General features: G+C 44.2%; 1 protein-coding gene and 1 long non-coding RNA gene across 2 annotated transcripts in view; one reads left to right on the top strand and one right to left on the bottom strand.

Annotated features, from left to right (window-relative positions):
* The window catches only part of ANKRD42 (ankyrin repeat domain 42), a 179479-nt gene that overhangs the window by 67405 nt on the left and 96126 nt on the right, over positions 1-15948 (top strand). The gene's annotated exons all lie outside the window — the stretch shown is intronic.
* LOC139083946 (uncharacterized) lies at positions 7773-14110 on the bottom strand. The gene is made up of 4 exons (XR_011541110.1): positions 13433-14110; positions 12607-12714; positions 9490-9645; positions 7773-8311 (listed from the first exon to the last, which is right to left on the bottom strand). It is a non-coding gene; the product is annotated as an uncharacterized lncRNA (long non-coding RNA).

Here is a 15948-nt window from a genome sequence, read left to right as displayed (position 1 = left end):
CAAGGATGTAAACAGTTACTATTGGATTTTTCTACATATTTCTTTTCCAAGCTTTGTGAGCAACAATCACCATCCTAAGCACTGAGGCACATGAAAAGAACAACGCTTGATTCCTGCCAGCAAGGGCCTTAACAGACAATTTATGGAGAGGAAATATATATGGCTATTAAAAAATTAAAAAAAAAACAACCCAGTTTAATCTCATCAGTTAAAAAAGAAAGCAAAGCATAAAGATATACCATTTTTACTTATTAAAGATTAAAAAAAATTGTTAATACTAGCAAATATACAACTAGACAGGGCTACTCACACTGCTGGCAGGAATGTAAGTTGGTACAACGTATTTGGAAAGCAATTCAATAAGGTATATGAAACTCTAAAAAGTGAATAGCCCAAGTTTCGCTTCTAAGTCTCTATCTTAAGAAAAATAATCACATATGTAGCTAAGACTTTAAAATATTATAACCCTTGCCATGGTATTTATAGTAGTGAGAAATTGGAAATAATCTAAATATTCAAAGTGATTCAGCAACTTGAAGAAATGTCCCAAATTGGAATATTATGTTATCATTAAATATTTTTAAAAAAATCTTAGTGACAGGAAAATTATTAATTTATATATATATATATATCTCCAATATGATTATAATTCTGTTGAATGATATCTGTGCTCTGGAAGAGATCACAGCCTACTGAAAGATACAGACCAGTAAGTGGGACCACAATATTTTTACTTACCTTAAATTAAATAATGATTATTTAAAAAAAAAAGATTAGAGGCTGGCACTATGGTGTGGAGGTTAAGTTTGTGCGTGCTGCTTTGACAGCCTGGGGTTTGTGGGTTCAGATCCCCAGAGCTGAGGGCCAAGCTTCCTCACTAAAAAAACCAGAAAAAAAGCATACCTCTTTATATATTAATATGTATTGGTTATTTTTATATCATTGTAAATCTATCTCTGTAATACAAATACACAGTGTTGACTAGTCACGTGACCAAAGCTGGGCCAATCATATTCTCTTCTGTGGAACTGGCAATTGGAGTCCGGGATTCTTAATTATTTTCTGAAGCTGGCTGGAACTACAGCAAGTGAATTTGGGAGCTGGGACAGCCATATTCTGCCAAGTGGGCTGGAGAAGTACAGAGAAGCAGAAGCAGGCACAGCAGATGGAGTGAGAGTCTGGATGGTATTCAGCTAATAGATTTAGCCGCTCCCTGAGACCACTCTCACGCGCCTGTGTGTTTCCAAACTCTTCATTGTTGCTATTGTTTGTATGCTGTAAGTCTTAATTTATAAAAATATTTTCCCATAGATTTGTTAGTATTTTCTGATAAGTGTGTCGAGAGGAATAAAGGAGATAATACATATAAAATAGCACAATACATGGCACGAACAAACACCCAATAAACAGTAGCTATTTTTATTAATAATGCCTGTTGACTTTAGTCAGTGTTGGGAGATAATTCTCCCTGGATCTCTCATGTTTCTGCATGCCTCCCACATCCTCTCTGCCTGTTGTTATGGATTCTTTTTTTAAGGAAGTTTGTATAATGAACTGCCTTGGGAAATATGGTATCTCCCTCTGGAGCAAAAGGCCTCATGCTTACTGCCTATTATAAAAGATTTGTTTTTTTCTAGCTCAGGGTTCCTCTCTAAAATGCAATCCACTGTATGGTAAGGTGCATACCTGGGCCTATCTGTATCACCTGCATGGGATTTGGGAGCAAGGAGAACTGATGCAAATATGTGATGCTCATCCTGTTTGCTGTGCCATGAGTAATTACCTCCTTTGTCTCTGGCCAAGGAGCCTCATGTCTTCTGCCAGAATCCATGCAACTGTGGCAGGCTAGCTTGTTATCTTGCAAACAGAGTAAGATCTTAGACCCTTCACAGTTCTTGGCAAGCATTGCCCTTCTGTGGCAACTAAAATAAAAAAAATTAAAAATTTTTCTTCCTTTCAATTTCACTTACAGAAATACCTGAGTGCCAGCCAGGTTTAAGGCTAGATGTTGTGAGGAATGTAAAGAAACATAACTCAGGGCTGGCCTGGTGGTGCAGTGGTTAAGTTCGCACATTCCGCTAGGCAGCCCGTGGTTCACCGGTTCGGATCCCAGGTACGGACATGGCACTACTTGTCAGGCCATGTTGTGGTAGGCATCCCACATATAAAGCAGAGGAAGATGGGCACGGATGTTAGCTCAGGGCCAGTCTTCCTCAGCAAAAAGAGGAGGATTGGCAGCAGATGTTAGCTCAGGGCTAATCTTCAAAAAAAAAAAAAAAGAAACATAACTCAGTCCAACAACTGAGTTCCTACCATGTGCAAAGATTTCTGCTCTCCAAGAACTTGTAATATAACTGGGAGAACAGAACAAGTATACTAATGGTTCCACACAAGACAGTAATAGATTAGTGTCATGTAAATGCTATAGAAAAGAAATCCTTTGGTTCAGTTAAGGATGATACTTTTCAGTCATGGTTATCAAGAGGAGATAAGATTTGAGCCTTGTTTTTAAGGGTTTTTGATAGGTAGAGATTGTAGCGATGAGGTCTAGGAGAGAGGATTGGAGTAAGCAGGACCCTTTAGTAATCTCCATGCTCCTTCCCGTTTTGGGGCCTTTGCAATGGTGTACTCTCAACTTGAGTGCTTTCTTCTCCTCCTTACCTGGTTAATTCCTTCCTATCCTTCAGATCTCAGTGTAAATGCTGCCTATTTAGGGGTTCCCTCCCTCCCTGTGTGTAGATTTTGTGTTTTTGTTATGGACTCCTATAGCAACCCAACCTTCCCATGTCACTTCTTACATGTGTCCTCCATGATAGGAGAGACACATCTTTCGCTGTTTCTCCAACACCTAGCAGAATGCCTGGCTCATAGTGAGCCTTTGGCAAATATGTGTCGAATGAATGAATAAATGTCCAAATTTTAGTTATAGTTACATGAGGAGACCTGATAGACTAAGGCATAGGAGTCATTTGGAAGATGGTGGAATTGGGAGAGATAAAACTGAAAAAAAGAAGAAGAAAAAAGACTAAGGAATTTGGTTTTCATACAGTACACTTTCAGGAGATTTCAAAAGTTTTTGAGCCCAAATTGATAAAAGCAAGCCTGAGTGCCTTTCCAGAAAATACTGTTTTCCATTTGCTAGTGCAGGTTAATGTGTCATTGCTCTTCCCAATGTCTGATGAGGTGGCCTGGCTGTGAGAAATGCTCTCCTTCTAAAAGCCTAGCTTATCCATCTCTCAGAGGCCAAGAGGGTAGCAGGGAAGTGTGGGTCCTGGTTTTTTCATTGTGAAGGACTACTTTTATTATGATTTCACCATTTTGAGCCCCAAATTTAAGCATACCTTACGCTCTTTACCAACCGCATATTTGAAGCCATTACCTATTTTCCTATTTTCAATTAATTCAAGGCATAGATAACTAGCGAGTGGGAGACAGTGCTGATCCAACAGCTGAAGGCAAAGATACTTGCCAATTTCTTTGGTGGTTTCTAGTTTCATCTCCAGTGATGGTACAATTTCTTTAGGCATTTTGAAATGCCAGGGCCCTCTGGATGACCCGAGTACTCTTTCCTGTGTGTCCAGGTGTCTGGGGACCCAGGTTGGACATAATTACATGAGATGGCCAGAGGCCCTCCAGCTCTGTAAAGATAACTCTGGTGACTTCAGGGAGAGAGGTTGCAGCCTAGACCACTCTCATTGGTCAGTCCTTTTCTCTTGGAATATGTGGGAAGAGGTGGTGTAAAGGAATCCCAGTGTTTTTTAAAGCAGGTCAATGAGGCATTGAGAGAGACAGACAGGACCCAACGGGCTCCATTTCTTTCCTTAGCTTACTTGGATTTCTTGACACTAGAGGGAGTGTGTGGACAGAACAGAGGACAATCCTTTGCCCTTATTTCTTCTACTGATTTTATAGTTTTTGTCTAATCCGAGGAGCCCATTGTCACAAAAGCTTTGTGTTATTTTATGTTAAGACTGCGTTTTTCACTGCTTAAAAGTGACCACTAACCCCTACCCCGCACAAATCTGGGGAAATTTTTTTCTGATTGTATTAGGGGGCTGGCAGTGACACTAAGTTTGCTGATTACAATGAATCAAAGAAAAGAATGATTAAAGGAAAAGAACAAGGAAAAAAAGACTTGTTCAAACATTATATGCTTTGCAATTCTGACAGTATCTCTCATTGATTATTCATTTATTCTTTGAACTAATCCTTACTGAGCACTATTTATGGTGCCAGGCACCGTGCTAAGCCTAGAGGATCCAGACAGAAGACACCGTCCTGCCCCCAGGTTGCTATCAGTCTAATTTTAATCAATACTGTGATGAAGGGAAGTACAGACTGTTGAGGGAATGCGTAAGAGAGGCGTGTACTACCCAAAGCAGGGAGCCCTGGGAAGGCTTGAGTTTGGAAGGATGGGTAGAAAAGTATTTAGTTGAATGGATTTGGTCGATGATGGTATGGGGTATAAAAAGCGAGAGCACTTGCAAAAGCCAGGAGGTATGTGTGAGAGAGCCTGGTTTGTCTCAGAAAATGGCTGGAACAAGGGTTCAGGGTGGAGGGATTCAGAAGGTGAGGTTGGAAGAGGTGGGGCTGGCCCTCGACTTCTCTTTGACTTCATCCATGGGTAAAGAGGAATTGCTGAAGGCTGGGGAGTAGCGTTGAAAAGAAAGGGTCTTGGCCTGCTCTTTGCTCAGTCCTCTTGTCTAGACTTCCAGGAGTCAGGGCCATATATTTCACCTAGGTCTCTGTCCTAGAGACTGACCTGAAGGACTTTGAAGAACTCCTCTTTCTGGACCAGGGATGATCTTTTGCCAGGCAGAGTCCACAGCTCTGGCCTCAAGGTGCCTGATCAGAGACGGCTTCCTCATTGTATGGCTTGGCTGCCTTGAATCTCACAGGGATCTGCCTGGAAAATAGGATTTCAGAGTCCCCTCACTTTTGGGGCCCAATTTCTGCACTGGGGTACTCTCATGGCCTGTGGCCTCCCCTCTCCAACCACACAGTGAGACATTCTTCCCCAAAGAACTCCTTATATATAGCTATTGCTTTACCCTGTCATATAAGCTTGTTCATACACCAGTTCATTTCAGATCCTTAGCAATTCCATGAGTTGGGTATTATTGCCCCTATTTTACAGATGGGAAAACTGCAGTTAGAAGGCTGAAGTGACCTGTCCCAGGTCACAGAGCAAGTAAGGGTGGAGATCAGAATTGAACACGCTGCACACTGTACTGAGACACCTGTTTTTCTCCCTCCTACCTTTTATTCTCATTGAGCACATATTGTGAAATCGTGGCTGCTCTTAGGGTACGTGAACTCTTATCCTCCAAGAGAGGCTGTTCCACAGCTTTTTTCATTTGTTCAAGAAAACAAAATATCTAGGACAGGGGTAGCAAATAGATTTCATCTTCACAACAACTTCCTTGGATTAACTGCTCAGAACAAAGCATTGACTTGTATGAGAAAGAATGTCACTAGTGATTGGCAATGTCCTCTATGGACGCAGGAGAGGGAAGGGGCAGCACAGATGCCATCTAATACGTCAATTTTGTGCTATCATGACATTTTTGCTGACACCCATCTTCACCCCAACACCCATTTTGCTCACTTTCCCTTATTCTTTCCCTTCCCTGCAGTAACTGGCCCTGCCCATTTAATAATAGCTTCAATTTACTGAGCAGGTAATGGGGGCTCGACACTTTGCGTACATTATTGTCAGTCTTCACAACAATCCTGCAAGATAGGTAGAGATAAAAACAAGGTTTAGAGAGGTTAAGTAACTTGTCCAAGGACACACTACGAGGAGGCTAGAATTTGAGCCCTGAATGGCAGAGAAAACCTTGCCTTTTTATGGTGGGCAATGAATACTTTCCTCTTCACTGTTTGCTTTAAGCCTCAAAACAGCCCTTTGAGGTAGTCCTCTGGGTCTGCGGCTGAGGGAGCTTGAGGATCTGAGGGGAGAGAAACTGGCTACTTGGTGGCAGAGCCCCAACTCCTGACTCCTGGTCCAGGCCTTTTGCCACTGTTCCACTCTATCACTTTGGGGAGAACTTGGGGGCCCTTGATTGATTTTACTCCTACCATCCCTACCCTGTTTTTAGCTTTTATCATCAAGAAGGTCTTTCTTTTATTGGTAGCTCCTTCTTCTGTAACTTGGCCTTTTACTTAAAAAAAAAATTTTTTTTGATGGGAAATTCACAACATAAAATAAACCGTCTTAAAGCGGACAGTTCAGTAGCATGTAGGCGTGTAGTGCATTCACAATATTGTACAACTACCGCTTCTATCTGTTCCAAAATATTTCCATCGCTCCGAAGTAAAACCTTTACCTGGTAAACAGGTTCTCCCCACTCCCCACCCCTCCCAGACCTCAGCTACCACCAATCTGCATTCTGTCTCTATGCATTTACCGATATTGGGTATTTCATATGAAATCAGTTGAATTATACCATATGTAGTCTTTTGTGTCTGACTTCTTTCACTTAGCATAATGTTTTGGAGGTTCATCCACGTTGTAGCATATATCAGTACTTCATTCCTTCTTATGGCTGAATAATATTTTGTTGAATATATACCACAATTTGTTTCTCCATTCATCTGATGATAGAGATTTGGGCTGTTTCTACCTTTTGGCTATTATGAATAATGATGCTATGAACGTGTGTGTACATGCCCTTATTTGAGTATCTATTTTCAATTCTTTGGGTATATACCTACGAGTGGAACTGCAGGGTCATATGGTAATTCTGCTTAACTTTTTGAGGGAAGGCCCATTTCTTTTTGAAGTGGACAAGGAATTCCTTGTGAAAGGGGTGGATTTTTGCTTGTGGAAAACCGAGAGATGACAAAGGGTGTCCTTTGCAGATTAGCAGAACATGTGGAGGCTAAATATGAGAGAATCTGAGTGAAGAAACTGCAATACTCAAACTTCAGTAGGCAGGAGGGGATATTCATGAGACATGAGGAGTAGCCTGGAGTAGAGGACCTCTGGGTGGTGGGAGACCCCTGAAGATGGCACTTCATCTGGAGCTAGTGCTCTTCCCTCTAAAGCCCGAGGGACACATGTGACACTGCTCAGCTCCAAGCAGCTGCAGAAAGGCTAGCAGGATTTTGAACCTCTTTAACTTTGAGGATTTGTGGATATTTGCATTGGTATATTAGGAATAAGGACCACTAAAACCTTAAAAATCTTCATATGTTGATTCCATCAGTACTTAAGGCATGAGCTTGGAACTACTACAGAAGGAGAGACTGAGAATTCTCAAAACCTCAAGACTAGGAGGTGGCCATTAAAGGCAGATGTATGCAGAACAAGGGCCCTGTGGGGCCTAGAAAAGGATCAAAATGCAGAAGCAGGGAGACAAATGAAGACCTGGACAGGAAGAGGGCAGAAATGTTTCATTAGCCGTACTTGGCTAAGGATCAAAGAGTTTCACCATTCCGGAAGATACCTTCCCATCCCACTGTGGTGGTTATAATCAGTTTTTTTTTTTTTTTTTTAAAGATTTTATTTTTTCCTTTTTCTCCCCAAAGCCCCCCAGTACATAGTTGTATATTTCTCATTGTGGGTTCTTCCAGTTGTGGTATGTGGGACGCTGCGTCAGCGTGGTCTGACGAGCAGTGCCATGTCCGCGCCCAGGATTCGAACCAACGAAACACTGGGACGCCTGCAGCGGAGAGCGCGAACTTAACCACTCGGCCACGGGGCCAGCCCCTATAGTCAGTTTTATATATACTTATGCTTAAATAATTTGTGTAGTAGTCTGTATATATTTTATTCCATAGATTGTTTATTCTCAGCTATTTGCTACCATGATAAGGTTCTAAGCCTTGAATCATTCAGGTAAGAGTCTGGTGTCCAGAATAGGCAGACCAGTTATGCAGCTCACAAAAACCAAATGTGATCAGATGCAGATACAGCTTATGCAGATACAAAATACAATGTGAATATAGCTTTATTCTATATTCAAGGCCTTGATAGGCCTGTTTATGTTGCTACCTTGGTTAAATGGCTGCCAAGATGTCAGTATGGTTTCTGACAGGATAGTCAGCTCTTAAACTGATGGACACATGCAAAGAGTCTAGTCCTCCTGGCCTAATTTATCCAGAAAATTGCCTTGGCTCACCTCTAAATTTAGCAGCACAGCACAAAAGAGAAATATCAGAATTTATGTCTTTTTGGTAAGCTGGCGCTGGAAGACATTCACATCTAGATCTGAAATACGAAGCCTGTGGTCCTGGAACATAAGCAGTTTCTTCACAGAAAGTTCCAACAAGGAGGAGAAAATCTTGGAACCAATCTTGCCTTTGCCTACAAAATGATCAAACTGTAATTATCATATTTAAGCAGTAATTGTTCCAATTGTACCAGAATGGGATGCTCCAGCCCTCTTTCTTCTGCTGACACAAATAGCATTGCTGTGAAGATGGAATGGTGCTTCCAGAACAGCTTGCTTTGAGCTTGTTCTTTTTATAGTGAATCTAGGGTCAGGGAAAGGTGCTGTGTGGGCAGGCCCTATCGCGTCTGCTGGGGTGGCAGCCTCTGAAGCTCTTCCCTTTTCACAGCTAAGCCCTTTGATGCTCACCTGCAGCCTCAGACCCAGAACTCGAAGTAGCAGCTACCTTGACCTAAGGCATTGGGACTTGAACCATTCTTGTCAGATCTCAGGACTTGGGTGGTAGGCCTAATAATCCTCAGATAAGCCAAGGGCAGATGAAGTGGGGAGTCTTGCCTGAGATGCTTTCACAGGGGCAGGATGAGGACAATAGCATTCAATAATGGGGTTCCCAGGAGAGGAAGAAAGGAAGGAAGGAAGGAAAATATCACATACTGAGCAACTACTATGTTCTAGGCACTGTGCAGGGCACTTTCTCATATGTTGTTTCAGTTAGGTAATAGAATCGCAGGTAGCTGAAGCACAGTGGACAGAGATGATGAGGGAACGTTTGGGAGTCAGCCAGGTTGCTCACCTGGCTTGTCTGGGTGTGCTGAGGTCTTGAGCTTCTGTCTCTGGCTTTCTGCCTCTGGAGCAGGGAGTAGCAGAAACCAGTCAGGGTAGCAGGACCCAAAGCAGATGCCAGTCCTCAGAACTACTTGTGAGCTATTGGGGTGAGCTTAGGAAAAATGGTGGTGGGATTTGGGGAGGAGAGCACATGGAAGGCCAGGAATTCATTTTTCTCCCTCTTGCTGTAGATTACCATGAGAAGGGGGCAGGGACAGAGGGATGGTGAGAAATGAAGCAGAGCAAGGCCCTGAAGGACCTTGTATGTTACACAGAGAAGTCTTGACTTTCTCCTAGGGCACTAGAAGCATATTGGAGAGTTTTAAGGATTTGATTTCATTTGGAAGTGGAATCTCACTTTGACTCCCCAGTTGAGCCGGGAAGAGTAAGACGCAGAGTAAGAAGGTGGTTGGTGGACGCCGTGCTACATACTGGGGAGATACTGTCTTTGTCAGGAATTTTTTAGTTACTAGCGACAGAAACTCACCTTGAGAACCAACCCTGTGTTGGGTGCACTCATGTCCTTCTCTACAGACACAGGGCAGAATGGTTCCAGATGTAGTCCAGAACAGCTGGAACAGAGGCATGAACATGACCAGGCCTCTTGTCACCTCTCCTTGTTCCTCCCTTCTGCCTGCCAGCTCTGCAAGGTAGAGTAATGGTTAAAACAATGGGCTCTGGAGCCAGACAAACCTAGGCTTTGTTACTTTCTAGTTGTGATATTGTGCAAGTGACTTAACCTTGCTTCGCCTCAGTTTCCTCATTTGTAAACAAGGACAATCACATTACTTACCTCCTGTGGTTGTTGTGAGGACTGAAGGAGTTAATGCACAGAAAGGGGTGGCATAGTGCCTGGTTTAAGCGCATAGAAGGTGTTTAGAAATGTTAGCTGTTCATACTATTATTTCTGTTATTCACCTGCAGACTGGCTTTTTCAATATGGTAGGAAAACAGCCTCTGACAGCTCTGAAATTTTACATCTGACTTCAGCCACCAGGGAGAGACTGACTGAGTTTTCTCTGGTTCCAAGTCCAAACATTCAAAGACAAAAGATTCATAGGCCAGCTTGAATTTGATTTCACTCCTGGACCAATCACATGGCCAAGTGGACAAGTGCCATGATTGCTCCACTCTGACCTGTGGTCCCACAGATAGCTACAAGGACCACCGTGACAAAGTCCCTGGCCAGTCTAGTGGAGGGGAAGGCAGGATCTCCGGCTCTTGAAGGTGACGGGAGCTGTGATGCAGGCTCTCTCTAACAGTGGGCTTTCACATTTCAGCAGCTACATGCCAAGGCCTTTGGGACCTCTGCACTTGGGGGATCCTCTGTAGCTTCATATTCCCCCCCGGAATTCAGAAAAAATATGACAGAAATATTGTGACCCTGTCAGGCTCGATTAGTAGGTGTGACAAAATATGGAAATACGGTGCTTGGCTCCTGGGTACCTGGTCCACTCTGGCCCTAAGGCCTTGAGCTCCTACCTGACAAGTGGTGCTCGAGCCCTGGATTCTAATCAGCAGCACTTCAATCCTGCCCCCTTGGTCCTTGGCCATTCCCCCTACACAGCCTTCCTCATTTCCCCTATTAGAGGGCCTGGCCTGTATCTCCTGATGCCCCCAGACTCTTTTGCTTGGGTTCAGGGACTAGATTTCAATCCCTTACTAACCCCTTCTTTTCTAACAGAGTGGGATAAAGGTGAGGATGGAAATAAAAGGTGTCACCATTCTCTGTTCTCTTTATCCTCCAGGACCTGATTTATACCAAAACTTGTCACCACCCTCTTGGCTCAGTAACACTTTCCTGTCCACCAGCCTCACGGCAGTTGTAATTCAAATTCTCTCCTCAACAAAATTCCAAATTAGCCCATATCTTGGACCTTTGGGGTGGTTTGAAAATGTTCAAAATGGAGAATGTTAAAATCTACAAATGTCAAGGGTCTACAGTGCAGAGTGAAAAGTTAATCCCGTCTCTAGGGATCAATAGAAGGTTTTTTGATAACAGGTGGCATTCAGCTGAGCCAAGGAGGATGGGTAGAATTTTCGCAAGGCAGAAGAGCAGTATGGAGGGTTGCGGGGGAAGGGACAGAGGGACGAGGCCGGTCATGTTTTGGAGATGGTGAAGTTAGATGTGCCTGAGCCTCAGGATGGACAGAGAGATTAACAGGAGATAGAGTTGGAGCACCACAAAGTCTTTGGACTCTCAAAGTCAAGCAGTGTTCTTTTCTCCAGCAGTCACGGGTAGGTAAGATTTTGAGTGTCCCTTGCACTGTTGTAAGCAATGAGTGGGAGCCTTTATTATGAAGAAACAACATTGAGTTGGTGGGGGGTGTATGTGTTTTCTCCTTAGGGAAGTCAGCCTGACTATGGTGAACAGTGTTGTTTGTTCATGGTGGTTTTAAAAATCTCTTATCTCATCAAATGTTTACTGATCCTTGTTTCACTTTCTAGAAGATGCTCAGAATAGTGCTCGGTGAACACTTGTGGAACAGAGATGAGCTGCCTTCCAAGTGAGCTTCCTGGAACATAAGTGTCTCCCATTTAAAATCATCCTGGATTCCCTATCTCTGATGGGTAAATTATTTGATTACCCAATTAGTTGCCTCACTAGACTACAAACTCCAGGAGGGCAGGGACTAGGTCCCATTCATGTCAGTAATTCCAGCATCTAGCCCAAGGCCCCAAGCACAGCAAGTTCTTAATATAGTTTAGGTAAACTGAGCCGTGATTAAGAGCATGGGAGTTTGAGTTTGGGGAATAAACTTTGGAAGGTGGAAGGCCAGGAGCAGTCTGAGAGGGTATGAGGGGGTCAGTCAAGGTTCGTAGTTAGAAATAATAGTGTCTGTTCACCTGGTTAGCAGAAAGGGGTTTATGGGCAAGCATTTATGGCTCACAGAATTGTTGGAAGGGCCGAAGAAACAGAATCCGTATTGAGCTTCCAGGAATGACTCCCCAAAGTCGTACTGCAGAGTTGCTGCCTTTGCCAAAATCAGGAAGCTGCTGCCACAGCTATTGTCTTTGGATCCAAGGCAGTTCAACTCTGATCTACACCCCAAAATGGCTGCCTTGTGCTTTGTCTCTTTCCCCATGCAACTCCATTCTGAATTTAAGTTTCAGACCAGCACGTCTGATTAGAGAAACTAAATCACATTCAGAACCTAGATGAAAAGGAGCTTTAGAAATTGCATTTTTAGTTTTGCAGCCTCTGTCGAGAGCACCATAGAGGGGCCTGAACAAGCCACTTCACCGTGTCTACCCCACTGGGGCTGCTGGGAATGCTGCCAGGATGGCGATTAGGCACAGGGAACCACATTCCCTGATTCATTTAGCCAGCGTTCTCTGAGAATCTGCTGTGTTTAGGGCCTTAGCCAAGAGAAGTGCAGAGGCATGGTTGCTGCCCTTGGGGCACTGACAGTCTCTGAAGGAACAATATAGAGATGGTCAGGACAAACCTCTTATGCTGCTCTGGACAGGACTAGCTCCCGAGACTCGGTGAGGATGGTGCTGCAGGTAGGAGTCAAGTAGCGCCCCCAGACCCTACCCACTTGATGACAGCAGGCACAGATCCTAGCAATAAATGAACTGGGCCTACCAGCATGAGACTTACCCTTCCAGGCAAAAATCACTCTCGTAAAGATTCTCGGAGCAGGAAGGGCCTTGGAGGTGAGCTAATCCAATTGTGGTGGTTGCACAAACTTCCTCCTCTCCAGCATCTCTGAAGAATGAAATTCTTTTTAGTTTTATCTAGACTCTTGGTTTATTTTTTAGTTTTCAGGTTCTCATTTTATGGGTCAATATGTGGCAGGTTGCCTCCCAGATAAAATATGTGAACAGGTGTAAGAATAGAAAATTAAGTAACAGCAAGTTTAAAAATGTTGATGAAATCAGGACACAAACGAATCATAAGAGCTTGGTTCCCACTGCTGCTTGCTTAATGTGTCAGCTATTTGAGGCCATGAACACATAGGTGAGGCTGCATTCTAGGTCCTTTCTGAAGGATAGAAGATGGGAAAATAATCATCACTAAAGAAGAACTGAAGAGAATGCTTAAATTAGAAGAGAATGTGTATAAATAAGCTTCCTTTGTAATAATGGGGCTCAAATTGCTCCTACTTGATTTAGTTTGTCTCATTGATGATAGTGCAGAGTCTATAGGCCCCAATCTGAGGCCATGTCCAGGCTCTGAGTGGTCCTCTCCTCCTTCTGATGGAGCCAAGCGGTAAGCTAATGGCGGCTGCAGCAAAGTGGGCTTTCCCAAATGCTGTGCCAGCTCTACGGGCCACCGGCAGTGTGTGAGGGCCCGCCTTCCAGCCTCTTAGCTGTTGAAAGTTGTGTGAGAACAGGAGAATGGGGTGTTTGTTAAAGAGACATGTGGTAGTAAGGAAAATAGACATGTGAGCCCAGCTCTGGAAAGCTGAAAGACAAGGCCTTACCTCAGGGGAAGAGGTGGATCCTAGTACAGCAAGGCCTAATGGAGCCTAAACAGGAAGTCCACTCAGAATCCAGGGCCTCAGGAGTCAGATTTTGTAGCTTCTCACTCTGTTGTTACACCATTAAGGTGACTTTTTCTTTTTGTTTCTCTTTGTAAGCCTTTAGATCACTCCAGATCCTGGCAGGAAATGGTTGGCATTCCTCAGCTGAGATTTTTGAAGCAACTTTTAAATGAAGGGACTATTTGCAAAAATGTGGGCAGAAATAAGGAACCCACTAGGGGACTCCAGAAACTAGCATGGACAGGAAGCCAATATCACTCCCAGGTCTATAGGAGCAAAGGGAGGAGATAGTGGTCTTGGAATGTGGTTGAAAGTTGAAGCTGTTTAAGAATGCCTGACAGAAACTGTGGCCATAGAGGAAGGCAGATATTGCCAGAACTGGGGTGTGGGAGGAAGAGAGTGGGAGGGTTAATTACCATGACCTTTCTCTCTTCCAGTCTCCCATCTCCTGCCAGTTGCCCCACTGGCTGCACTTGAACCCAGCTGGAAGCCAGAAGGTAAAGGACACTGGGGATGTGCTCAGGGGACTAGGGCAGAGAGGGGTGGAAAATGGATCAGGCGTGGAAGCGAGGGCAAGCACAGAATAACCAGCGCAGCATTCTTGCTTCTTCTCTCTCCACCAGATGTCTGTTCCTTTCCTTACTCTCCAACCAACTTCCTGGGACCGAGAATCAGACTGGCTCAGTTAGTTCCTGTTGGCCTTGTTTGGACAGAGCTTTCTTCTGCAGGTTCTTGGCCCACCTTGGATTGGCTGCCCTTGAGTATTTGAACCCTTACTTCTAAATGGCTCTGACCAGGAGGAAGGACAGGTCTGGAGGCTCAAAGTATGACTTCTTCCCTCAGTGAGGAGTGTGAGCAGGGCGGTTCCCTTGAGAATTGGCTGCAGTAAACTGGATTTGTCTAAATCCTTTGCCAACTCTGCAGAGCCACTAGCAGTGTAGGAGGGCCTGACGTACAGCCACACAGCCCTCCCAAATGAGGTCACAGCCGGCCTTATTTTTGGCTCATCAAATATGAGACCATTGGGCCCTCTTGGAAACATTTTTGGCTGTAAACTTCAGAGCCTGGCCTGGATGGGACGGACTTGGTGTCTGACCGAGGGTGGGTAGTCCCTGTGTCCTCAGGCCTCAAGAATGTACCTCATCTCAGAACTCCCTTGGAGCTCCTCCATGTACAAGTCAATCCGTGGACTGTTTGGGATTGGCCAACAAGTATATATACTCCTCCAATCCAAGGACTCATCCTTTTCTCCTTTTGTCTCCCTCATAGTAACTCATATAGTGCTGGGTCCATGATACTTTCAGTGTCATTTCCATACAATGAAAATTTACTGACTACTTACAGTGCATCATTTATTCTGCTGGGCCTGGCAATTCAAAGATAAATAAGATTTGGCCCCCGCCCTTGCAGAGCTCGCCAGTCTGGGGAGGAAGACAGATCATTGACAAGTACACTGGAGTGTGCTAAGTGCTATGATTGCTAAGCACTGGGAACTCTGCATCACAGAGAAGGGAGACCTCACCAGACTAGGCATTCAGAGAAGGCTTGTAGGGGAAGGCAATGTTGGATTGACTCTTGAGGGATGAGTAGGAGCTGGCTGGTATAAAATGTCAGGCAGCTTACTCCAGGCAAGGGGAAAAACATGTAGAGGGGTATGGAATAATAGATTGTGATGGTGATGATGATGACAATGGTAATAAGATCTAACATATCTTGAGTGCTTCCCATGTACCAGGCTCTGTTCTAAGAGCTACGCATGTATTATGTCATTTAATCTTAACAAAATCCCTAAGAGATAGAGACTATGTTATTTTAATTTTGCAAACAAGGAAGCAAAAACATAGACTAGTTAATGAACTCACTGAGGGTCACAGAGCTAGTGAGTAGCAGAGCATGACAAGGAAGACAAGAGCCTTGATGTCATGCCAAGGAACTTGAACTTTTGGAACTTACTCTGCACACAGTGAGAACACTGAAGCACTTTCAACTGAGGAGTTGCACAATCAGATGAGCAATTTGGAGAGATCTCTGTGGTTGCAGGGTAGACAATGAATGTAGGGGAGAGGGAGAGATTAGTTATAGGGCTGTTATACTCTCTGGAGCCGGTTACATGTGATTGCTGGTGAAGGCTCACACCTGATCCCCTCTCTCCTCCTAATTAGCTGAAACCCAGCCCTCTGTTCTGGAATAGATAAGCTCTACTGTCCCTTTCATTTAAATAATGCCAGGAGCCCAGGAGGGGAAAGGACACAGCATTTGTGTGATTGACCATGCGTTGGTCCTTCATGTGAGTCACTGGGGGAGACTCACCAGTCTTTGCTGCCACCTGATTCTCTCCATCCTGTGTAGAAAGAGCATTGCCACAGACTGCTCATGTCTGAACACATTTTGTTGGACCAGGGAGGGGAGCATCCACTGAGTTGAACCATTTAAAGGTCAGCACTCACATGGGGTTG

This window comes from Equus przewalskii, chromosome 6, assembly GCF_037783145.1.
Source record: "Equus przewalskii isolate Varuska chromosome 6, EquPr2, whole genome shotgun sequence".
NCBI lineage: Eukaryota > Metazoa > Chordata > Mammalia > Perissodactyla > Equidae > Equus > Equus przewalskii.
The sequence above is the reverse complement of the archived record's forward strand: the minus strand, read 5'-3'. Positions and strand labels throughout refer to the sequence as shown.